Genomic DNA, 25,672 nt, shown 5'->3' with positions numbered 1-25,672 from the left:
TGAAATGGTAGGGAAAGTGACACAAAAATGTGCAGTGTCATGTCCTCTGTCTTAGAGTAAGTCTTGATACTTGGCTTCTGAGTTCTTTATACCAAGCTGGCATCTGATACTGACCAGGTCCCCAGAGACACTGCCCTGCAGGATGTATGAACAGATTTTTTGAGAACCTGGGAAATATTAAAACTGTAGAGTATTTGGCATTTAGTTCTTTTTTTTATTATTATTGTAAACAAATGGGATACATGTTGTTTTTCTATTTGTACATGGAGTCAAGGCATACCATTTGTGTAATCATAAATTTACATAGAGCAATGTTGTTTGATTCATTCTGTTTTTTTCCCTTCCCCCCCACCCCTCCTACCCCTCTTTTCCCTTTATACAGTCCTTCCTTCCTCCATTCTTACCACCCTCCTTATCCCTAACCCTAAACCTAACTCTAAACCTAATGCTAACCCCTCGCACCCCCCATTATATGTCCTCATCTGCTTATCAGCCAGATCATTCCTCCTTTAGTTTTTTGAGATTGGCTTATCTCACTTAGCATGATATTCTCCAATTTCATCCATTTGCCTGCAAATGCCATAATGTTATCATTCTTCATGGCGGAGTAATATTCCATTGTATATATATGCCACAGTTTCTTTATCCATTCATCAACTGAAGGACATCTAGGTTGGTTCCACAATCTGACTATGGTGAATTGAGCAGCAATGAACATTGATGTGGCTGTATCTCTGTAGTATGCTGATTTTAAGTCCTTTGGGTATAGGCCAAGGAGTGGGATAGCTGGGTCAAATGGTGGTTCCATTCTGAGCTTTCTGAGGAATCTCCACACTGCTTTCCAGAGTGGTTGCACTAATATGCATCCCCACCAGCAATGTATGAGTGTTCCTTTTTCACCACATCCTCTCCAACACCTATTGTTGCTTGTGTTCTTGATAATCGCCATTCTAATTGGGGTGAGATGAAATCTTAGGGTAGTTTTGATTTGCATTTCTCTTTTTACTAGAGATGTTGAACATTTTTTCATATATCTGTTGATTGCTTGTATATGTTCTTCTGTGAAGTATCTGTTCATTTCCTTAGCCCATTTGTTGATTGGATTATTTGTATTCTTGGTGTAGAGTTTTTTGAGATCTTTATAGATTCTGGAAATTAGCGCTCTATCTGAAGTATGAGTGGCAAAGATATTCTCCCACTCTGTAGGCTCTCTCTTCACATTACTGATAGTTTCCTTTGCTGAGAGAAAGCTTTTTAGTTTGAATCTATCCCAGTTGTTGTTTCCTGCTTTTATTTCTTGTACTATGGGAGTCCTGTCAAGGAAGTTTGGTCCTAAGCCGACATGTTGAAGCTCTGGACCTACTTTTTCTTCTATAAGATGCAGGGTCTCTGGTCTGATTCCAAGGTCTTTGATCCATTTTGAGTTGAGTTTTGTGCAGGGTGAGAGATAGGGGTTTAATTTCATTCTGTTGCATATGGATGTCCAGTTTTCCCAGCACCATTTGTTGAAGAGGCTATCTTTTCTCCATTGCGTATTTTTGGCCCCTTTGTCTAGCATGAGAAAATTGTATTTATTTGGGTTTGTGTCCATGTCTTCTATTCTGTACCATTGATCTACCTGTCTATTTTGGTACCAATACCATGCCGTTTTGTTACTATTGCTTTGTAATAGAGTTGAAGATCTGGTATTGCAATACCCCCTGCTTCACTCTTTCTACTGAGGATTGCTTTAGCTATTCTGGGTTTTTTATTCTTCCAGATGAATTTCATAATTGCTTGCTCTATTTCTGTAAGGTACATCATTGGGATTTTAATTGGAATTGCATTGAATCTGTATAGCACTTTAGGTAGTATGGCCATTTTGACAATATTAATTCTGCCTATCCAAGAACATGGGAGATCTTTCCATCTTCTAAGGTTTTCTTTAATTTCTTTCTTTAGTGTTCTGTAGTTCTCATTGTAGAGGTCTTTCACCTCTTTTGTGAGATTGATTCCCAAGTATTTTATTTTTTTTTTTGATGCTATTGTGAAGGGGGTAGTTTTCCTAATTTCTCTTTCTGAAGATTCATCACTATGTATAAAAATGCATTGGATTTATGAGCATTGATCTTGTAACCTGCTGCTTTACTGAATTCACTTATGAGTTCTAAAAGTTTTCTGGTGGAATTTCCAGGTTCCTCTAAATATATAATCATGTCATCAGCGAACAGGGATAGTTTGAGTTTTTCTTTTCCAACTCGTATCCCTTTAATTTCTTTGGCCTGTCTAATTGCTCTGGCTAGAGTCTCAAGGACGATGTTGAATAGAAGTGGTGAAAGAGGGCATCCCTGCCTTGTTCCAGTTTTTAGGGGGAATGCTTTCAGTTTTTCACCATTTAGAATGATATTAGCCATGGGCTTAGTGTAGATGAACTTTATAATGTTAAGAAATGTTCCCACTACCCCAATTTTTTCTAGTGTTTTGTGTAAGAAGCGATGCTGTATTTTATCAAATGCTTTTTCTGCATCTATTGAAATAATCATGTGATTCTTAACTTTAAGTCTGTTGATATGGTGAATGACATTGATTTCCGGATGTTGAACCAACCTTGCATCCCTGGGATAAAACCCACTTGATCGTGGTGCACTATCTTTTTAATATATTTTTGTATGCGATTTGCTAAAATTTTGTTGAGAATTTTTGCGTCGATGTTCATTAAGGATATTGGTCTGAAATTTTCTTTCCTCGATGTGTCTCTGTCTGGTTTAGGTATCAGGGTGATATTGGCTTTATAGAACGAGTTTGGGAGGGTTCCCTCCTCTTCTATTTCATGGAATAGTTTGAGGAGTATTGGAATGAGCTCTTCTTTAAAGGTTTTGTAGAACTCGACTGAGAACCCATCTGGTTTTGGACTTTTCTTTGTTGGTAGGCTTTTGATGACCTCTTCTATTTCATTGCTTGAAATTGATTTATTTAAGTTGTGTATGTCCTCCTTGTTCAGTTTAGGTAATTCATATGTCTCTAGAAATTTGTTGATGTCTTTGAGGTTTTCTGTTTTGTTGGAGTATAGATTTTCAAAATAGCTTCTAGTTATGTTTTGTATTTCACTCGTGTCTGTTGTGATATTTCCTTGTTCATTCCGAATTTTAGTAATTTGAGTTTTCTCCCTCTTTCTCTTTGTTAGTGTGGCTAAGGGTTTATCAATTTTGTTTATTTTTTCAAAGAACCAACTATTTATTTTGTTAATTTTTCCGATTGTTTCTTTTGTTTCAATTTCATTGATTTTGGCTCTGATTTTAACTATTTCCTGTCTTCTACTACTTTTAGTGTTGGTCTGCTCTTCTTTTTCTAGGGCTTTGAGCTGTAGTGTTAAGTCATTTATTTGTTGATTTCTACTTCTTTTGTTGAATGCGCCCCATGAAATAAATCTTCCTCTAAGTACTGCTTAGTGTCCCAGAGATTTTGATATGATGTGTCTTTGTTCTCATTTACTTCTAAGAATTTTTAAATTTCCCTCCTGATGTCTTCTGTTATCCATTCATCATATAATAGTGTATTATTTAATCTCCAGGTATTTGAGAAGTTTCTGTTTTTTATTCTGTCATTTATTTCTAATTTCAATCCATTATGATCTGATAGAGTACAAGGTAGTATCTCTATCTTCTTGTATTTGCTAACAGTAGCTTTGTGGCATAAAATATGGTCTATTTTAGAGAAGGATCCATGTGATGCTGAGAAGAAAGTGTATTCATTCTTTGTTGGATGGTATATTCTATATATGTCTGTTAAGTCTAAATTGCTGATTGTGTTGTTGAGATCTATGGTTTCATTATTCAATTTTTGTTTGGAAGATCTATCCAGTGGTGAGAGAGGTGTGTTAAAATTGCGTAGTGTTATTGTGTTGTGGTCTATTTGATTTCTGGAATTGAGAAGGATTTGTTTGACGTACATGGATGAGCCAATATTCGAAGCAGTACGTAATGTCCTTCTTTATCCCTTCTGACTAGTTTTGGCTTGAAGTCCACATTATGTGAAATGAGGATGGATACTCCAGCTTTTTTGCTGTGTCTGTGTGCATGGTATGTTTTTTCCCATCCTTTCACCTTTAGTCTATGGGTATCTCTTTCTATGAGATGAGTCTCTTGCAGGCAGCATATTGTTGGATTTTTCATTTTAATCCAATCTGCCAGTCTATGTCTTTTGATTGATGAGTTCAGGCCATTAACATTCAGGGTTATTATTGTGATATGATTTGTATTCCCAGTCATTTGACTCATTTTTGTTTTTTGGCATGATTTGGTTTCTCCTTTATTTGGCTATTCCGTTAGGCTAGTTCCTCCCGTTGCTGATTTGCATCGTTGTTTTTCATCTCTTCCTCATGGAATATTTTGCTGAGAATGTTTTGTAATGCCGGCTTTCTTTTTGTAAATTCCTTTAGTTTTTGTTTATCATGGAAGGATCTTATTTCATTGTCAAATTTGAAGGTAAGTTTTGCTGGGTATAAGATTCTTGGTTGGCATCCGTTTTCTTTCCTGGCTTGGTAAATGTTGTTCCAGGCCCTTCTAGCTTTTAGGGTCTGGATTGAAAAATCTGCTGATATTCGTATTGGTTTCCCCCTGAATATAATTTGATTCTTTTCTCTCGCGGCTTTTAAAATTCTGTCTTTATTTTGCATGTTAGGTATTTTCATAATAATGTGCCTTGGTGTGGGTCTGTTGTAATTTTGTATATTTGGAGTCCTATAAGCCTCTTGTACTTGGTTTTCCATTTTATTCTTCAGATTTGGGAAATTTTCTGATATTATTTCATTGAATAGATTGTTCATTCCTTTGGTTTGTTTCTCTAAGCCTTCCTCAATCCCAATAATTCTTAAATTTGGCCTTTTCTTGATATTGCATAATTCTTGTAGATTCTGTTCTTGATTTCTTACCATCTTCTCTGTTTGGTAAACTTTGTTTTCAAGATTAAATATTTTTTCTTCAATGCTGAGATTCTGTCTTCCAGTTGTTCTATCCTATTGGTTAATCTTTCTATGGAGTTCTTAATTTGGTTTATTTTTTCCTTCATTTCAAGGATTACTGTTTTTTTTTTTCTTCAGTATCTCTAACTCTTTATTGAAATGATCTCTTGCTTCCCGTATTTGCTCTTTTAACTGTTGATTGGTGCAATCATTTAATGCCTGCATTTGCTCTTTCATCTTCTCCTTCAATGCCTGCATTTGCTCTTTCATCTCCTCATTTGCTTCCCTGATTGCTTTAATTATGTACATTCTGAACTCCCTTTCTGACACTTCTTCTGCTGTGCTGTCATTGGGTTTTATTGATAAAGTATCTAGGTTTGTTCGGGACATTTTCTTCCCTTGTTTTCTCATATTGGTCAGATGTCAGTGGGACTCTGAGATATTGCAGATTTTCTCTATTGGCTTATAGTGTCCCTGTAGATTTCCAGTGTATCACCTCCCAGCCTTCAGTAGCCTGAAGTCTTGGAGGAACTTGATAATGCAGTGCTTCCGAAGAAAGCTGCCCCTAGCCTGCTGCTGGTTCCAGGGCTTGGAGCTGGCTCTGTGCGGAAAGTCTCTCACTGGGGGGCCTGCACCGTGCAGCTGGCTGTGTGGGAGGAGCCCACTGCCGGAGTGCGCAGGGCTGCCTGTGGAAGACTCTAGCTGCCCTTCCCTGCTCTGATAAGCCGCCCCTATCGGTGCCTGCTACCCAGGCCGAGCTTCACCTGGTGGGTGAGACTCACCCCGTGGCTCTATTTTAGTCCGAGTCTCTCAATGCCTCCCCTTCTTGAATCCTGGGTTCTGGAGCGACTGGAGATGCAGTCACCCTCTAGTCTGCCATCTTGAATCGCCCCCTTGGAACGAACCTGTGGCCGGAGGGGGCAGGGCTGCCAGGAGAAGTCTCTGGCTGCCCTGCCCTGGTCTCAGAGGCTGCCTGCGGGTCGGAGCTCTCTGCTGGCTGGGGGACTTGTGGCTGGCTCTATGTAGAAAGGCTCTCACTGGGCGGTCTACTCCGAGAAGCTAGCCTTGAAAGGCGCCTCCTGCCGGAGGGGGCCGGGCTGCTTGGGGGAGGTCTCTGGCTGCCTTGTCCTGGTCCCTGAAGCCGCTTGTGGGCCGGAGCTCGCCATGCTGACTCTGGGACTTGGAGCTGGTTCTGATCAGAAAGGCTCTCACTGGGCGGTCTGCTCTGAGAAGCTAGCCTTGAAAGGTGCCTCCCGCTAGAGGGGGCCAGGCTCGGCATTTAGTTCTTGATATAGCAACAGAAGCCACTTCTTTTCTGGCTAGGAGATGACTCAGTTTCAAGTTTTAAATTTTTTAAATTTTTCTATTCAGAGAGTTGCTCCTCATTTGTTTCAGTCAGACTCCTTCTAGTACTTTCCGATCTCTCCATTGGGAACCAGACTCTTCTGGTTGCTAGGACACCTTTTCTCTGCACGGGTATGGTGCCGCCGACACCGCCGGTGTTCACCCACGTCCAGCCTTGCTCAGCTTGGGCTGTGTGCCTGCCCAGCTTCACTGACTACAAGCAAAAGCACCCTGATGTTTTTATCTTTCTGGAGACATTCTTCCATTTTCCATCTTTGTATAAGTACCCTGTGCCCAGACCATGTGACTGAAGGAAGTGTTGGCCTTTTCACAACTCTGAAGATCCCTGGGAGGCACTTTCTTGTCCTTCCTATTTACAGCCTCCACATCTGCACCCACTCCCTTAGTTCTTCTCTGATCACTCTATTTCATAACATAGCTTCCAGGTTGCTCTCTTCATCAGTGATTGCTAGCACGGTCATGCAGTCTGTGCACTGCACAACTCCAGGGGCGCTTTCCATGTCAACTAAACTTGGCACTGCTCCTTCTCCCTATGCTGCTTTATCTCAAGGAAGGATAGAGCCTGTCTCTTTGCTCCTCACAGAGTCCTAACACAAAGCTGGTTTGTGTAATAACAGAACAATAACAACAATGAAATTAGTTGTCAGGTGTCATTGCGTACATTGTTCCTTTGCTTCTCTCTTTTGGCAATGTGTTTCCAACTGCTCATGCTTCTCCTCAGTCCTTGGTCTGGTCCTATGTCCATTTTCTCCATTAGAACTCCATTATCTCTCTTTCCTCTGATATTTTGAAGAAATAACACATCGTTAACAACTTACTATCCTGCCAGAGAGGTTAGTTATACAAAATGAAGACAGCCCTTTCCTGCCTCTCTCCCCTCCTCTTCCCTTTCCCTAGTGCTTTCTTCCTTCCTCCTCTCCCTCCTCCTTCCTTCCTTTCCTTTCTTCCTCAAATACTTATCTGTCGACTCCTTTGTGTCAAGCCTACTTCTAGTCTCCAGCGATTCAGTGTTGGGTAATCGTACAACATCCATGCCTCCCTGATACCTACTCTGTCATGGGAGATGAACGCATAAATACAAAACTTCAGAGGCTGGCTGGCAATCACTGCAGTGCGACAACCGGGCTGGAACAATGATTTGCACAAGCTTTGCTTTAGAATCACCTGGATCCTCAACACCCCCCATGCCACCGTCAGAGTTTCTCATCTGAGTGGCCTGGATGTTAAAACTCCCCACATGTTTCTAATGTGCACTGGGACATTAGAAGCCACAGGGGTAGAGAAGGATGTGCAGGTCCTACTTTAGAAAAGGGAGTTTGGGATGGTTTTCTGAGAAGAAGGCTTGATAATGCACTGATGGGCCAAAGGCCGGTTGCTGGGGGGATAGTCGTATCCCAGGCAGTGCACAGACACGGACTGTCTGAGGTCAAGCCCACTGATGGGCAGAGGTGGCAGATGTCCATGATGTAACTAAATAGTTTGATGTAACCAAACTACCAGTGTGACAGCAGTGAACAGGGACCAGGAATAGATGCCAACCGTTGGTTCCTGTGAGCCTATAAGAACTGGCCTCAGCATCCCACAGAGAAGAAAGACTGTGCCAAGGCCCAAGTGCTACTTCCATTTTTTTTTTAAAGGGAGCTCAGCACCTCTCAGCTCAGCCTCTCCCTTGGGGCCTGGGCATTGAACATTTCCTTGATATAATCAAAGCATCTCTTCAAGTATTCCCTCTGCTCCTACGAAATCCTATAAACAGACAAGAAAACAAACTAGTCTTTTCCTACGAGCAGTTTCTGTTTTAGAAATGGCTTTAGACTTCAAAGCAGAACTCCTTGTTTTTCTTTTCCTTTTGGTTCTGTCACCCATAGCATCCTGTGTGTCTTATCTTCCACTCGCCCAAACCAGGCTAGCAGTTCATCTCTGCTCCCCAGCTCCTGCAAGCTCTTGACACTCTGAGTAATGACTTTGTGTGAGTTCTCCCTGGGTCTACTCTATGCTAGTGAAAAAGTAAGAACAAAACCCCTTAAACAGGAAGTTCAATAGAGAGGAGAGACTTTCAGCCCTTCTCACAAAGCCTCATGCACGCTTTAAGACATAATCAGAGGCATAGGGAATTATAGCAAGTGTTTCTTCAGTTACCCAACTCTGATGTTTTTTACCATCAGAAAAGTGGTGTGTGTGCATGCACGCAGGCATGTGGGTGTGTTTCTCTGAAAGCAGACGGAATGTCAAACAGAAGTTGCAATTGGATGATGTGATTTACATACAGATTAATCCATTATTGGTCTAAGTGAGAATCTTGATTCAGCAATTTGATATTTATCATCTGATTGCTTTGCTCATGTAATCCAAGGGACTTTGTAATTTTAATGGTATTGCATGTTCTAGAAATATTGCCCATGATTATACCTGTTTGATATAATTAGGTGGTAATTAGCATTACAAATTTCTTTTAAAAATACTATCATTAGAGAGATTGCTAAATGAATTACCTGGCATGGGGGACTCAATTTTCTTGGCATAAACAGCTTTCTCTGCAGAAGGGGCAGTGGTGTTCAAAGACATCCTTAGAGACAGCCTGTATTATTTGAAATAACTGCTGTAACAAATGACCATAAACTTAATGACTTAAAACAACACAAATTTTATCTCAGTTGCTGTAGACAGAAATCTGGTAGAATTTGGTCTCTATTTAGAGACCCTGAAGGTCAAATCAAGGTCTAAGTCTAAGTAGGGCTGTATTCCTTTCTGGATGCTTTAGGAGATAATCCAATTGTTGGCAGAGTTCAGTTCCTTCCTTTTGTAAAACTGAGTTGAGTTCCCTCTTTCCTTGCTGGTGGTGTGCTGGGGTTCATCCCCAACAAAATTGTAGCCGTCATCTGTGGGCCTCGGTTAGTGACCTCTCCATCTTCAAAGCCAGCAAGGGTGTGTTGAGTCCCTCCTCCTCTTTAAATTGCTCCTGCCTTTTCTTCAGGAGCATCCCTCTGACTTCTGTTGAGAAACTTCTCCTATCTTAAGGGTTCATATTTAGATTTAACTCAACTGGTTACTATAATACTCTACCCATATTTAGATCTCTAATCACAATCACATCTGCGAAGTTTCTTTTTGCATATGAGTTAACATGCACACAGGTGCCCAGGATCAGGGTGTCAGGGTTTGGGCACAAGAGTGATGGGGGAGGTGAGTACCAGCCTATCACAGAGCCTGATCCACAGAGGTGTTTTGCTGGGATGCCATGTCTTCTCAGAAATGCTAGCAGGTTAGTAGTAATGAGTCTTCTTTTATAGTATTGACTAACTCCCTTAGACAAAGACAGAAGGAAAACTGAGTTCTTTCATGTTTAGGACATATCAAGAAGTTATGATAGGCAGAGAGAAGATCATTTCTGTTAAATTGCTGGTTGACGCCTTTGGGAGAGGTTGTTTCATAATGAGCTGTTGATTTTCAAAATATTGGTTTGTGTGGAAATTGAATTTTCACTACTTGTAAAAGTATCCCAAATATAACCCCATAAAAGCAGAGATGCCTGCCTTGATCACCACTGTGTCTATGGAGCTAGGAAGAGGGCCTGGCATAGAGTTGCATAAAAACTGTTTTCAATAATACTTGTTAATTGAATGAACTCTTTCTCTAGTAATCACAAGGATAGCATATCCAGGAAGTTTGGCAGAGAACAAGACAGACAGGGCCCCACCTGCCTGATCTTAGACATTAAATAAAAAGCTATATAACTAAATTAATCCTAAGAGGACAAAGCCCTAAATCTTGGAAGTGGTACATATGAACTTTACCATTTTATTTTAACTTAAAATATATAGTTGCCCACCAATATTTTATGATATATGGTTGTCCACCAATGTAACATGAAGATATTTTCTTTGAATAGATTTTGGCTGAATGAAGTTCTATACCTTTCTTAAATAAATTAGACCCAAAATACTGCTTCTTTGATTGTCAGTTTTTGCTTTTCCTAAATGTAGTGAGGACTCAAGATCAGAGTTTGGCAAACTATGGCCTGAGCCAAATGTGGCTCACCATCTGTGAAGCCCTGAGCTAAGAATGTTTCTTTCTTCCTTTTTTTTTTTTTTAACAAATTTAAATGGTTGGAAAAATTAAAAGAAGAGTAATATTTGTGACATGTAAAAATTATATGAAATTCAAATTTCAACATTTATTCATAAATAAACCTTTTTTGTGGAGCTCAGCCATACACAGTCATTTGTGTGTTGTCTGAGGCTGGGTTTATGCTCTACAGCAGCAGTCAAGCAATTGTGGCTGTGTAGCCTCAAAAAACCAGAGACCTGCAAAGCCCAAAGAATTTACTATCCGACTCTGGAGAAAAGGTTTGTGGATCCCTGCTTAGGGTATGTGAAAAGTAAATTGAATGCAGAAATCTTGCATAGTCCCTCCAGACTACTTTCTTGGTAGTGTGTATGTGGGGAGGGGAGGATGGAAAGCCTGTCATTTCCTTCTACTACACTATCTTTTATTTTTAGATTTTATTTATTCCTCTTTAGCACATATTTCCAAAACATTCCATTTATTTTCCATAGGAACACCTCTCTTATTTAATTCATATTTCATCAATATACTCTATCCTTAATTGAATTATGCAGTGAAGCCAACAGATACAAATGTCCGTCATGTAACTTGCATTTAGAATTTTGAATTTTTTGCATTATTAAGGTACAGGGATATTTGATGTTAAAGAACTGTCAATGTCTGAGAGACTTTTGTTTTCTTCTTGGTGCTGCCTCTAGAGGTGGCAGCCATTTCCTACATCATAGTCACCCTCAGACCTCTTATGAAACCCAAGAATGTCAAAAAGGGGACCAAGAAGTTCATCTGGTGAGACTGCTATGTCAAAATTAAATGCATCACTGTAGTGTGCTGATTTTAAGTCCTTTGGGTATAGGCCAAGGAGTGGGATAGCTGGGTCAAATAGTGGGTCCATTCCGGATTTTCTAAGGAATTTCCATACTGCTTTCCAGAGTGGCTGCACCAATTTGCAACCCCACCAGCAATGGTATGAGTGTACTCTTTCCCCACATCCTCGCCAACACCTGTTGTTGCTAGTATTCTTGAAACTAGCCATTCTAATTACATGCATGATTACAGAAATGGTGTGACTCTACATCATGTACAACCAGAGAAATGAAAGTTGTACCCCATTTGTGTATAATGAATCAAAAAATAGTAGTAAAAAAAGAAATAAAAAAAATACATGCAACTGGCAAAAACCCAGGAGTATTGGCAATAGGGTGAGGAGCATATTCAAGGACCCTATCTCAATATCCATCATTGGTTTTGGGAGCACATGCTGCCCTATGACTTCTGGAAGTTTCTGGTCTGCAAGGTCAAGGGCCTGAAAGTGCTGCTGATAAGCCACCAGTCTCTCTGGGCTGAGATTGCTCACATGCTTCCTCCAAGAATGGCAAAGCCATGATGCAAAGAGCAGCCCAGCTGACCATCAGAGTCTCCACCCTAACCCCAGACTGTATGCTGAAAAAAAAAATGAATAGAAAGCTCATATGCATGTTTTATTTGTGCTTTAATAAAACCCCCAAAGACTTCCAAGAAAAAAAAAAAAAGATTTCTTGTCAAAGTTCTTAGTACTTTGATTTTATTTTCCTACAAACTTCGTATTCCCACCAAATATCAAAGTACAATACTTTATTTTACCTCCTTCTGTTTAGAATTCATTCAATAATTGCAGTTGTTTTCATTGCTTTCCTCAGGGAGAATGTTCTCCTGTAATTTCTTGATTCAGGAGAGAATATCCATAAAATCTACTTTAATTTTTTTAAATATGCTCAGTCATATGCTTCTATACCCCCTTAAACCAATATTCTTTTTCCTGTGTAGTAATTTCAGTTCATTAAAATGAGGGTCATCATTGCAAAGTGTACCAGAGAATTAAAAAAAGTAACATTTTAGCCAATAAATGTGTTAAAAATAAGGTTGATACAGACATGGTAACATTTTTAGTTAAGGAAATTTGTCTTTTCATATTTCAGTAGTTCCTTTAGCCCTGAGACATTACCTCCTCAATGAACAGTCAGCCCATTTTTATCTTATATGGTCCTGGGATTCCAGGGTGTAAAGCAACCCCTATCTATCTTTACTAATTTGCCTCAGTAGATGCAATATGAAAAAAAGCAAAGCGTTAAAGAAGGATATTTCCTTCCTTTTTAGTTTCTCTCTCTGGAGCCAAGTTAAAATGGAATACAGTCATTAAAAGGTTATCTAGTGTAACACGCTCCCTGCCAAAGGCAGAGCAGAAGGCTCTGTTCCTTTGTGAGTTGTTTTATGAAGTAGCTCATGGCTGACAATCAGTGAACTAAATCCTTCGACAAGGAGAGATTTACAAGGGCTTGTCTACAGAGACGAAATGTTTCTACAGACTTGAGCAGAACTGGGACCAAGGATTAGCAGCCCTGTACATAAATATAGCTTGTGGTTCTGGGATTCTGCAGCTGGGAGCATTTGGGAGCCACTCTGCATAAACATGCCTATGGAATCGAGCTCTAAATACTGGCCCTGCTGCAGATAGGATTTTTGTGGTTCCCAGAGTCTATGAATGGGTTAAGAAGGTGTTTTGTAGATGCACATCCCAACCAGGGAGCTCTTTTTCTTAATCCCTTGGGAAACTACAGTGCTTAACCTTCACCCCTGTTCTGCCCCACACCACTACCACTAAAGAAAGTGCTACTCCAAATTTTTACCCCTGTCTTCTTTCCTCTGGCTCACTACTGTGTATTGTCATTTGTGGTGTCTCTTGGCAAGTGTTTTAGATACTAGTGGCAGTGATAACATTGCACTATGGCCACAGATATTTAATTATACAATTTTGTTTTGATATGATTCTGAATATTCAAGAGTTAGGTCCAAAGGAATTGATCATTGGAGCTAAATTGTACAGGATTTAGAGGCAGAGAGTAACACAGTGGAGGCCCCTTAAAGATCATTCAACCCATCTCTATCCACTTTTAGATGAGAAAGCTAAGATTTACAGAGGGTAAGAGTCTTATCCATGGCCCCAAAGATGGTCTGGTCCATGTGGGGGCTAGAGCCTAAGGATTTTAATAGACCCCACTACTTGGGCAGTTTCAGGAAGTGGTAGTTACAAGCATAGGTTTTGGAGCTAGATTCCCTGGGTTTGAATCCTCCTGCAATATACTTGTTGTACAACCACAGGGAATGCATTTAACTTTGTGTGCCCTCAATATCTTCACTGGCAGATGGAAGTCATAAGTGTGGCACTTCATGCTTGTTTTGTTTATTGAATTGGTAACTACATGTAAGCCACATAAAGCAGTGGCTAGAAAGTACTGTTAGGGTTTGGATCCTCAAGGTCCCCTAAAGGCCATGGACTAAAGGTTTGGTTGCCAGTCTGTGGCGCTCTTGGGACATGGTGGAATCTTTAGGAGTTGGGTCCTGGTGGAAGGAAGTGAGGGTCCAGGTTGCGGGTCTTTGAAAGGGACGGTGGGATCCTGGCCCTTCCTGTCTTTTTTTCTCTCTCTGCCTCTTGGTCTCCATGAGGTGGGTAGTTTTGCTGAACCATATGTTCCCTGTCATGAGTTTCTGCCTCACAACAGGCCCAAAGTTACAAGGTCAAGTGATGATGGACCAATACCTCTGAAACTGTGAGCCAAAATAAACCTTCCCCCTTTTAAGTTTATTTTTCTCAGGTATTTTGTTATAGTGGCGAAAAATTGGCTACCACAAATAGTAAATGTTCATGAAATGGTAACTGCCAAGTTGTGTAATTAAATATCCATCGGTATTTAACACTCATGAAATATTGATACTACCCTACCACTATGATGATTAATTGACTGATTTGCCCCAACTCAGTGTGATCTATAAACAAATATACAAAGGAGAAAAAAAATGTATCCAGTTAAGCATTTTCATCTGAATAGTCAGTGTGTGTGTGTGTGTGTGTGTGTGTGTGTAGTGTGTGTGTGTGTATGTACCATGTCAGATCATATTTTATTCCCAAACTAAATAGGATTTGACTCAGTATTTCATTACTTTCAAGTTGCTGATTTGCTTTCATTCATTAATCTATCCTGAATTTACATGTGACCTTCTGTGATATACGTTGTAGTGTATCTGGGGACTGCCACTTCTAATTTTAAAAAATCTTGCATTGTAAAACAGATTGAACTTCCATTTTGAACATGTTCAAGCTACAATCCATGTGTGGTAAATATGCAACATGAATTTACACTTACTAATTACTTTCTGAATTTTTTGTGTTGAGAAGAGTATTAAACTGATTGAAAAAATTTACCAAAATAAATACAAAGTCTGGTGGCTTATACTGGTATCATTTTTTCTAAAGAGTTTTTAAAAAAATATTTTTAATAGTCATTGATGGACCTTTATTTTATTTACTTATTTATATACAGTGCTGAGAATCGAAACCAGTGTCTCATTATATTAGGCAAGTGCTCTACCACTACACCACAACCCCAGCCCTCTAAAGAGTTTTAATACAAAGTCCTCCAGAAGATCCCATTAGAAGAATGTTTACAATAGCTCTGTTAATAATCACAGAAAACTAATGACCATTGGGAAGAAAATGGAAAAACAAATTACAATTTATTCATGCAATATTGCAAAGCATTAAAAATGAATGAGCTATAGCAATGTGCAACAATTTAAATAACTGTTGGTACTATAATGATGAGCAAAACCACAAATTCCTGGAGACAGAGTGGCACACGTCCTATTACGTTTAAAGACAAAACAACTAAACATGTTATTTAAGAATATGTGCATATGTGATAAACTTCTTTTACTATTTATGTACACATACATACACATTTATATATTCATTTTTAGGTAATAAATGCATGACAATAAATGAAAGGAGACTCTGCATCGGCCAATGGCAATGTTGTTATGATGAATCCAAGTCCATGTAGCTTAGGTTGAAAGGAAGACAAAATAATTTCAAAAGACGATCTTATAAAGTTATTGTTTTGCAGGAAATAAGATTTGGTATGCAGAGTGTACAGAGACAAAACCATGGAGTCTGACTTGGGAATAGAGAACTGTTATTTAAAAGTCCTTACATTTTATATTATTTATTTTTTGGTCTTATTTGATAACATCTGTCCTCTGTAGCCTTTTCACTCCACAATTGCTGGCCAAGACATTGCTATTTGTATTTGAGTCCATGGGATAAGGCTATGAGATATCCTTTGTAAGGCTCTGTTTAAAAGAAATAAAAATCTGGGCACATTTCCATTTTCTCTAGTTCCACTGAGCCCAGAGTAGGAAAAAGGCCACTGATTCTAAGGGCTCATCCTTCAAATACATGGAGGATCGTCCAGCACATCCTTTCTTCTCCGCTGGCTCTACTTTTATCTCTGCTGTTTGTCTCCTGACGCTGGGGTGTAAAGTGGGGGTGATTCCTGAAGCAAGGACAGGCTGAGCGAAGATGCGTAGCTGAGCCTGCCAGTCACCTGAGAGCACCCCACATATCGGAAACGTGTGCCTGGGTTTCTCTTCTCCCTGACTGCCTGACCTTTGTTGACTTGCAGGTTGGATGACGGAGAGCAAGCTTGCATATCATAAAGTGCAAGGCAGGGCTTCCAGGAGGGCTGGAATTCACAGGCTATTTCCCGTTTTATCTTTATCTCTTGTGATGACAATAAAGATGTGGGATAAACAGAGTTCTGAACCCTTTCTGTGTTCTCACTTGGAGTGTTCCAACTCACAACACTTTCTTCTTCATGTCTGATGGGGAGAATTTGGAATGGATTTCCCCTGTCTCACGGTAATGCTGAGCGGAAACTCTCCTCCAAAGGGCACAGGGAAAACTCTAGCCAGTGCAGCCTTAGCTGTGTAGGACCGTCCACCTGGGTGGCCAGGGGCCTGTCTGGGAGTATTGTCCCAAGGGACCTGTTACTGGTCTTAGTTTTTGGAAACATTACATTTTGTTTTCCCTAATGCAAACTTTGCCTTGTTTAGTAATATGTTTGTGTTTTTTTTTTTTTTTTGACATAATTTTCCATATTTTAATTTCCTTCATATACAAGGCCACTGATAAACTTCCTTGCAAGGCATCCTGTTCTCCATTTTTGAAAGTAAATAAATCAATTACATGAAGTCATCTTGCAATATGGCTACTTCCTTTCCAGAACCCAAATATTCTTATAAAAATTTAACAAGATGATTTTATTTTATTTTATTATTTTTTTTGATACAAGTGTTATTCCTGCCAAACTGTCAAAAAAAAAAAAAAAAAAAAAAAAAGAGAAAGAAACCCTGTGGAAATGCTTTATCCTGTGACTTCTGGTATCCCCAGGCACATTGCTATTGCCAGAGGTATTCAAACTTCAGTCAGAAAAGTACAGAGTTAGTCAATATCAGAAAATAGCGGTATTTTTCTTCTTACACCAGGTTATTTCAATCATGTACAAGTTACAATTAAATTGATTCAATCAAATTGAATTTGACTAGTAATCAAACCACAGATCAAACCACAGATGAGTAACTGGCAGGTAGGTAGTGGCCATTTTAGTTACTGTGACCAAAATACCTGACAAAAACAAATTAGAGGAGGGAAGGTTTATTGGGGGCTCATAGTTTCAGAGGTCTCAGTTCATTGGCAGCTGAGTCCATTACACTGTGCCCAAGGTGAAGCAGAACATTGAGGTCAAAGGGCAGGGTGGAGGGAAACAGCTCACTTCATGGTGGCCAGGAAGCAGAGAGGGAGGAAGGGAACAAGCAGTCTTTCAGGGGACACCCCGTTGCCCATTGCCTCCAGTTACACTCCACTTGTCTGCAGTTACCATCCAGTTAGTCCATTCAAACTAGGAAGGACTGATGAGATTATAGCTCTTATAATTCAGTTATTTTATTTCTGAATATTCCTCTGTGAATACAGGAGTGTTCAGGAGACCCTTTGTATCCAAATGATAGCAGTGACTAATGATTACTTTGCTGTATAGATGAGATATAAAACAGACTAACTACTATCACAATAAGTAGAAAATTCTTAACACATAATGCAATTATTTTTTGTCAAAGGGGCCTTAAATTTCTTTGTGAAACTAAAAACTAGAAAAGTTTAAACAAAAACACAAAGAAGTGCTAAATGATTGAAAATATGCTGATATGTGACTAGAATGTATTTGAGTGAATTGTCAAAGATCTGTACTAAAAGTGAAACTCTGCACCCCCTTTATTATTGTTTTGTCATTAAAGTATTAAATAATTGGGCAAATACAATAATGATATATGAATAGGATATGTTTGAGAAAATTATCTAAGAGCCGTGTTAAAATTGAGGCTCTGCCACCCACCCATTCCTTATCATATTTTATCTTTGTTATTAAAATGACCTGGTAGAAAAGAATATGACCAAGGAAGGTAGTTCTACTACTTTCAAATGTAGTATAACTACTACATTTGTAGAACCAGATCTCATCTTTATCCCGAGTCCCAAGGTAGCACCTTTCACTTCAATATCTTTAAGATGCTTAAGAGGCATTTTGAACTTAACATAGTCAACATAGAGTTGTATCCCCCATTTCAGTAAATGGCACCAAAATGGCTCAGTGAGCGAAGCTTCAAATCGGATATTATTTTCGATTATTTTTCTTTTCCCTTCACTTGACCCCAAATCCAACCCAAAATGTTGTTAGAATCTGTCCCCATCCATTCCTCTTCACTGCTGCCACCCACACCTTTGTCTTTGCTGGACTATAACCTGGCTTGCACTTTTAATGGCTCATCGTCCCATTCTCCTGGAAGTGGGATTGGGTTTTAAGAGTATAAACATGCAAGATGCCTTGCATGGTCACTCAAAGTCCTCTGCTGGCGTCCTTACAGTCCGGTATGATATAGAACTTACCCTTCCAGTCCACAGGATGCACACAGTCAAGTCAGTTCCATGTCTCCATCTCTAATGCCCTGCTGGCAATCCTCTCTCCCTGTTCATTGTCCTTCAGTCCCAGGGGCTTTATCTCTGTTTCTAGAAATCTGGTTTCTGCCCCTGGGACCTTGCACGTGCTGCGTACTTTGCTTAGACTGAATGCTTCTAGATCTTCCATGGCCAGGCCCTTTCCCGCCCTCAAGGTTTAGCTCAAATGCTATTCTTTAGGGAGGTCTTTTCTTGACCAATCTATTTAAAGTAACCTCATCTCCTTAGTCACTCTAAAAGCATTACAGAGTTTTGGTCTCATTCTTGTCTTAGCCGTTACCACCTTCTGAAGTTTTCTGTATATCATCTATTTGCAGACAATACTGCAAACTTCATCAGTGGAAGGCAAATAAACCACTACTTTATCTCCAGCACCTGGCTCAGGGAACATTGAGTATTTGGGAATGCCTTGAAAACACATAATGACTTCATTTGATCCTCATAACTACCCTCTGGGTAGACACTGTTATTGATTCTTTCAAGGGCTGATGCCTTAATTATTATGTGTCTTTAGGCCCTTTTGGCAGATCTATAATACATGTTTTTTGAAAGAATATATGATTCTCATTTTATAGAAATCTTGGTGTTTGTAGAAACCAAGTAACTTTTCCTAATCTTGTGAAGTATGTAAACAGCACAGTTGGGTCTCAAATGTGTATGTTTTTAAAACAATTTATTTCTCCAAGATTATTGAGGTATAATTAATGAATAGAATTTGTATATATTTAAGGTATACAATGTGATACTTTGATAAATTACCAAAGTACTGAGCACAGCATATAGCAGTCATCTGAAAAGATGATTAAATGAGTCCAGAGGCTATGCTATCTGATCTTTGACAAATCTTAACAGACTTATTCCTTTCATCAATTTTCTTAAAGAATTGAAAAACGTATCTATTGCTTTCCCCTTTTGCCATTTCTTGTTTAACCAAACCCAATTTCTAGAATTATTTGACAGAATTTCAAAATGTATATTTTTTCCAACTTAAATTATTGTTAACATGAAAATGTGTATTGTTGGAGAGTCTCAGCTTTTTGCTCGGATTTTTAAATTGCCAAATTCCTTTTTTACAGAATTGCACAACACTCCTCCTAAAAGTCGATCTTTTCTTCTCAGGCCAAATGATCCACCATTAGTCTTTCTCCAGAGCGTCTCTCTCTTAATCCGAGCATGCTCTGTTATCTTTTCTCCTTGTTGATGGAAATGTATCATTTCTCAATATTGCCTTTAAGCTGAGAAATTCAAAGGTGCATACGGATTGCAGGAGTCAGGAGGATTAACGCCATCTGCTGCCTCTGCTTGGGTTTCCGGCTGCTGTAGGGGGAGACCAGCATGCTTTCTGCTTGCCAATTACAAGGGAAGCGATTGGGGAGTCCTAAGAAAGGAATGAAGTTATCATTTCATGGGCATATGTTGTTCACGCAGATAGACTCTCCACATTTTCTGCGTTATCAGTTTTAGAAGTGCATTTGAATAAAGCAGAGGTATTGAGCTGGCCCTCATCTTGTCAGAAGGAAGCATGACTTTGTTGTCTATGATGCTCATCTAAAGAAAGACAAAAAACACAGGGAACCTAAATAAATCAACAGTGAGTTCTCTGTCGCACAAGTCCCTATCTTAAAAAAACTCCTTTTTATCTGTCAGTTTCTGGCGGCTGTCATGTGTAGAATTCTTTTTCTTTATATTCACAGGCCATGTGGTAAGAAAGCTGCTTTTTTTTCTGTTGGATGATAGAGAGTTGCATCAAGCATCAGAAAAATGATATTGGGTAATCAAATTTTTAAAATGTGAAGAGTTGGGCAAATGATTTGAATAGATACTTCTCAAGAGGAGAATTACAAAAAGGCCAATACATATAGGAAAAAGTGCTTGATATCTTTAGCCACCAGGGAAATGCAAACCAAAACTACAGTGATATTCATCTCACCCAGTTAGAATAGCTATTTAAAAAAAAAAAACAAATGCTAGTGAGGAGTTATTGTTTCTCTGAAAAATAAGTTGAGTGATTTGAAAATTATTGACAAAAATGAGTAGAGAAAAAAGAAAATCGCTTTTTAAATTAGATGCGAGATCTGAGAATTAGAAAAAATAAAAATTTAAAAGGATGTTATGTTTTGATTCTTTAGCATCTTCAACCTCTTGCTTTAATGAAGTGAAACTATAATTGTAAATGATACTTTGTGGTCATTTTTCAATCAAGAAAGAAGACAAAATACTTTAATATGTCTATGTGTTCAAGGAAACATCTTGATTCTGAATAGAAAGACTAATGAATAAATGTGTATCTATGTTTCTAATAAAATGTGAAGTTATATAGGTATGGTTTGGGGAGTTCACTTTGCCCTGTGTTATCAAATAAATTGACTTTCTGTAGGTAGCAAATGAATTAGACAAGACAGTTTTTATTCTGATCACAAACCTCAAGGGACTGACATGACTTGGAAACCTGACCCAGAGAGGTGAATTGTCTCAGACTGAGTGACTTCCCTTCTTGCTTCCTTTTCTATGAGATGAAAGGATTGGACCTAATTACTCTAAGTTCTTTCTAATTCTCATATTTTGTATTTCCTCATTTCATATTGGCAGAAGTCATGACGTTTCTTATTGTGTGACCCATTTGATAGCTCGGCAGCAGCTCCCTGTGTTTTCATTATATATATATAATGAAATATATATATTTTAATTAAATATATATAATGAAATATATATTTTCATTATATATAATGAACTATATATAATAAATATATATTTATTAAATATATATATTTAGTCTTTAAATATATATATTTAAGTAAAATATATATATTTTAAGATTGTATTGGCCTTACAATATTTGAGTTCTTCCTGTTCTCTTGTTACTCATCCAAGAGACACTTGTATGCAGAAGAAATCCAGAATGGGTTCAGTTTGGCTTATTCCCATATGTTACTCCCTTGTTTAAGACCATTTTAGGGTCCATCCTTAAATCCAGGGTGTCATCTCCATTCCTTAGTATGCATCCAAGTTCAAGCACAATCAGGTCTCTACAGAACATTCTGGTCTGACTCTACACACTTATATTACTGGACCAGCTTGATTTTGCCCCAATCTGAAGTGCTACTTGATGCCACTAAGACTTTGCTCATGCTGAATCCTCTGCCTAGAATGTTCTCTTTTCCTTGTTAACTCCTACATATCCTTCAAGGCTCAGTCAGTTCTGGTGCTGCCTGGTTCAGAGAGTCTTACCTGATTACCCCAGACCAAACCACGTACTTCTTTCATGTCCTCCTTAGAGGGTGGAGTTCACCAGCACCATTTCAATATTCTGTTCCTTATGTCTTCTGCCAACCTGCAGAAAATGGACAGCGTCATATTCATGTTTGCCCAGTGCCTATACAGTTTCCAACAAGAAGTGACTGAAGAGTTTGATCAAATGCACTGTTGCAAACACAGGCATTTAGAACTGGACATGAAAGGAGACATCTAGACTATCTCCCTGAAGACCTTCTTTTATTCCTGAAGAAACTGAGACCCAGGAAAGTCCACAACTGTGCCTAATGTCTGTTATGATCACTGGAAGTTACAGTGTGTCCACTGTACGTCAACTTCACCGTCTCTTCCTGGGGTCCCCAAATTCAAGAGCATCTAGCTCACCAATTCACAGAATTTATTTATTAAACAAGAGAGAAAAATTGGCATCATGGGAGAAGCTGTTTAATGTTTCCACCCAAGTTCAGGTTCCAAAAATGAGCATAGGCTAAGACCGAGTAGGCGTGCCTTTTCCTCCGTAGTCACCACACGAGCATCCTTCTGCCCACACCCCATCACAGGCTGCAACTGTGATTGATTTTTTTTTTTTTTTGAGCAAGTGAGCAGGAATTTTGTTGAAAAGGAAAGTGAGAGAAAGACTCAGAACTTCCAGCACAGTGCACAAGAGTGCTGTTTAAGTCTTAAGGCATTCCTTCTTTTAAAGGCATGTAAGAAGTTGATAAGTTCCTTTTGATTGGTTCTTGGTATTTCCATTGTCCTAGGCTTGGGAGTAGGGCACAGGCCAGATTACGCAATTGCTCTCTTTGAGAAGGAAATTTATACCCTTTGAGAAACAGGAGCTGTTTTTACAACATCTCTGCATGTGAACATGGCTGTCTTAGCGCTTGCCCTCTTAGTCCACCTCCAATGGCCTCCCCTACTCTTGTCTGCCTATCCTTTTCTATCTCACCCCCCTTTGATAATAAAAACCCCTCCTGCTGTAGGGGAAATTGGGTGATGACGGCTCTAGCTGCTTCAAGCTGACATTCGGCCATGATGGGTCAGCAGTTCTGGTTTTCCTTCCAGGGATGCTTGTGTCCATCAAAGGTTCATGGTAGAAATCATTGGGAGCAACTCTCAGGAACTGCTTAATGCTGTTGAGGAATGTTGAGAAGCAGCAATAGGGGTTCCCTTGATAGTCAGTCCAGGGGTCCCTGATAGATGGCTGTGTGAGGTTCTTTGTGTCTGAGAAGAAGAGATTTTGTTGCTGGTAAGAGAAAGGAATTTGTTTAGTGAGCATGGTTTTGATTAATTTCTGAAGGAGACCTCTTATGCTTAGGATAGTGCAGCACCCTACCAGGGTAAATGCCCCAGCACTATGATTAACATTATGACTAGCAACTCCTAATTCCAAAAAAGAACTTCCGTCTGTATACATAGTAAGATCTGCATTGGACAGGGGAACACTTTGGTGGTTTCCCAGGGTCTCCTTAGCCTATGGCTAAGGCTTATTGACAAACATGTTCAGAGTTTCCTTCTAATGATTCTGGAAGAAAGGTGACTGGGTTTAAATTTGAGCGAGTTTTTATTTGAGCCACCAGCCCTTCTAGGAGCAAGGTCTGGTATCTTAGAAGGTGAGAGTCATAAGGGGGACCCTTCTTGAGGTTTCTCTTCAGCATCTCAGCCAGTGATTACTTTCTCCTCATTGAGGCTGGTGTCCTTGTCAGATATGGCTAACTAGCAATTGCACATCTTCCTCTCAATCAAAACTCCACCGAGATGGTTCCCAGGCAAGCTTGAGGTTTAGGTTGGAGGATTCTCTCACTATCCAGCTGTATCCTCATCCTAAATAGAAAGTTCTAAATTGCTTTAGTAGGAGGAAGTGAAGGATGACATTGAGCAGAGAATTGATCGTTAAGAACAAAACAAAACAAAAAACTGCTTCAAAGGAAACTGAAGGGGGAGATGAATGGTGGATAAGGCCAGTTTAAAAAATTCCCAATCCTTAAATGTGTATGTCCCTTAAGTTCATAAATGTTAGAGATAATTTATTATTCAAACTGAGATATTTTTGAGAAGACTACTAACAATGGTATAAGCATAAACCAGAATAGCCCTGGAAAAAATTAGGACAGGTTTACTCCAGATGAAGTTTACCTCTATTGCAATTCCATTGCTCCAAGAATTTTCTTCCAGATGAGTGAGATGGAGATGGACTGACATTGTCAGACAAGCTTTTGTTCTGATTTTCTACCTCTTCCCATCCGTGCTGGTCCTGATTCTCCATTCCAACCCACCCTCCCCTCACCCAGCTTCCCTTTGGTCTTGCCTTTCCCATTGGTAAGACATTCCATCTTCACTTCTTGGCTTCACATGACTTGATTTTTGTGTGGATTCTGGCTATAGTATTTGATTTTCAAACTACTTTTGGTAGAATTCTAGGTTCCAATGTCTAATAAGTTGCTTGATTTCCATTTAAGTTTTTGAAAAATGCACTGTTGAGTCATAATTATTTCAGCCAACATCAGGGTTGAGAAAGGAGGGTGGGTGATTCTCTGGCTTGCTTCCACCTTCAGTCAGAGCAGTTCCTGACTTCTTCCTCCCATCAGGACTCTGTATTAGGTGGTTCATAAACACCCATCGCCAATGCTTCCAGCCTGTGCCTAGACTCCTGTGCCTCAGGAAGGAGGAGCTTAGCTTTAGTCTATGCTGCAACTGGATTAGGTACAAGGATAAGCATCCACCTTACCATGAATCTTTGTCAGTGCTTCAGGGACAGAGCAATCTTGCTTTCACATGTTTCTAATATTGTGTTCAAAAAGACTTTTCTTATTAAATTTTATTAAAAACCATGACTCCAGCTCATATCTCAGTAGCTGACTTCCTTTGGCTTCAACTCTTAGGATACCCTGTGTCTGGGGTCAATAGAGTCTAAACTGACTTGCAACCATCTCTGCCTGCTGTCTTCCACAATTTTGCATATTCCCTTCCTTTGAGTGTGAGCAGAACCTCATTCCTTGCTTTAAACAAATAGAATACTAGATTAAAGGTGCTAGTTTATCACTTCTGAGATTGAGTTACAAAAGGCTGTTACACCAATATTTCTCTCAACCCGTCTCTTCCTTGCTGGCTCTGACAAAACCAGCCTCTGTGTTATAAGTTGCCCTCTGGAGAACCCGCTTGACAAAGAAGCATGGGGAAAGAACTGAGGACCTCAGTCCAACAACTCATAAGGAACAGAATCCCGCCAATAAGGTGAGTGGAAATGAACCTGTCTCCAGGTTAGTCTTGAGATGACTTCAGCCTTGTGTGAGAAATCCAGGACCAGAGGATCCACCTAAGCTGTGCCCACATTCCTCACTCCTAGGAACCATAAGATCATAAGTGCTATTGTTTTAGTCTACTAAGTTTTGGGGAAATTTGTTACACAGCTATAAATAACTAATACATTGTTCCATCAATCCAAAGGTGCATTTCAACCACAGACTTTCCCCTTTCCTTTTGGCCTGTGGGAAATGGTCAAGTCACCAATGTCATGAAAATTAGTTAAGAGAACTAAGACTAGAACTTTGTCTTTTTAACCCTAGATTCACTCTTCCTTCTTTATTCTGTTATTTCCATGCAGAACTCTGGTAGTTCCAGAGAACTGTAGCTCAAGTGTTTGATCTAATTCAAAACTTCTGCTTGAAGAAAAATAATAAAACAAGACTTTCTTTTTTGTGCCTGCAGTGTGCTGCCTGTACCATGTCAGACAATGACCACAGATTTTTAGTCTCCTTGGTACAGTCCTGGAGAACTTAGGCATCTCCTGACAACCAATGGATCTTCCCTGTTACGTGTTGCTTATCAAAAGTCCTGCTGAGAAAATAACTGTTCCCCTCTTAGAGACAGTTGAGCCATTTTTATATGTTTATCAGATTCTTTAGACTTTATCACAGTATCGAAACATTATGTGGCCATGAACTAGCCACATACTGAAATTTATTATTCTGATTCTCTGTGGAAATGCCTTCAAAAAACTGCAATTTAAAATTATATCCTAAACTTTGAAATAAGAAATGATCATAAATAGAATTACTGTGTTTCTCTAAGCTTTTGTAAAATCATTATCATGAATATTATCAATTTATTGTCATTCAATGTATTTTCATTATGTAAACTTTTTCTCACTTCAAAGTTATGATTTCCCT

Source organism: Sciurus carolinensis, chromosome 11 (assembly GCF_902686445.1).
Source record: "Sciurus carolinensis chromosome 11, mSciCar1.2, whole genome shotgun sequence".
NCBI lineage: Eukaryota > Metazoa > Chordata > Mammalia > Rodentia > Sciuridae > Sciurus > Sciurus carolinensis.
Note: the sequence above shows the minus strand (reverse complement) of the source record.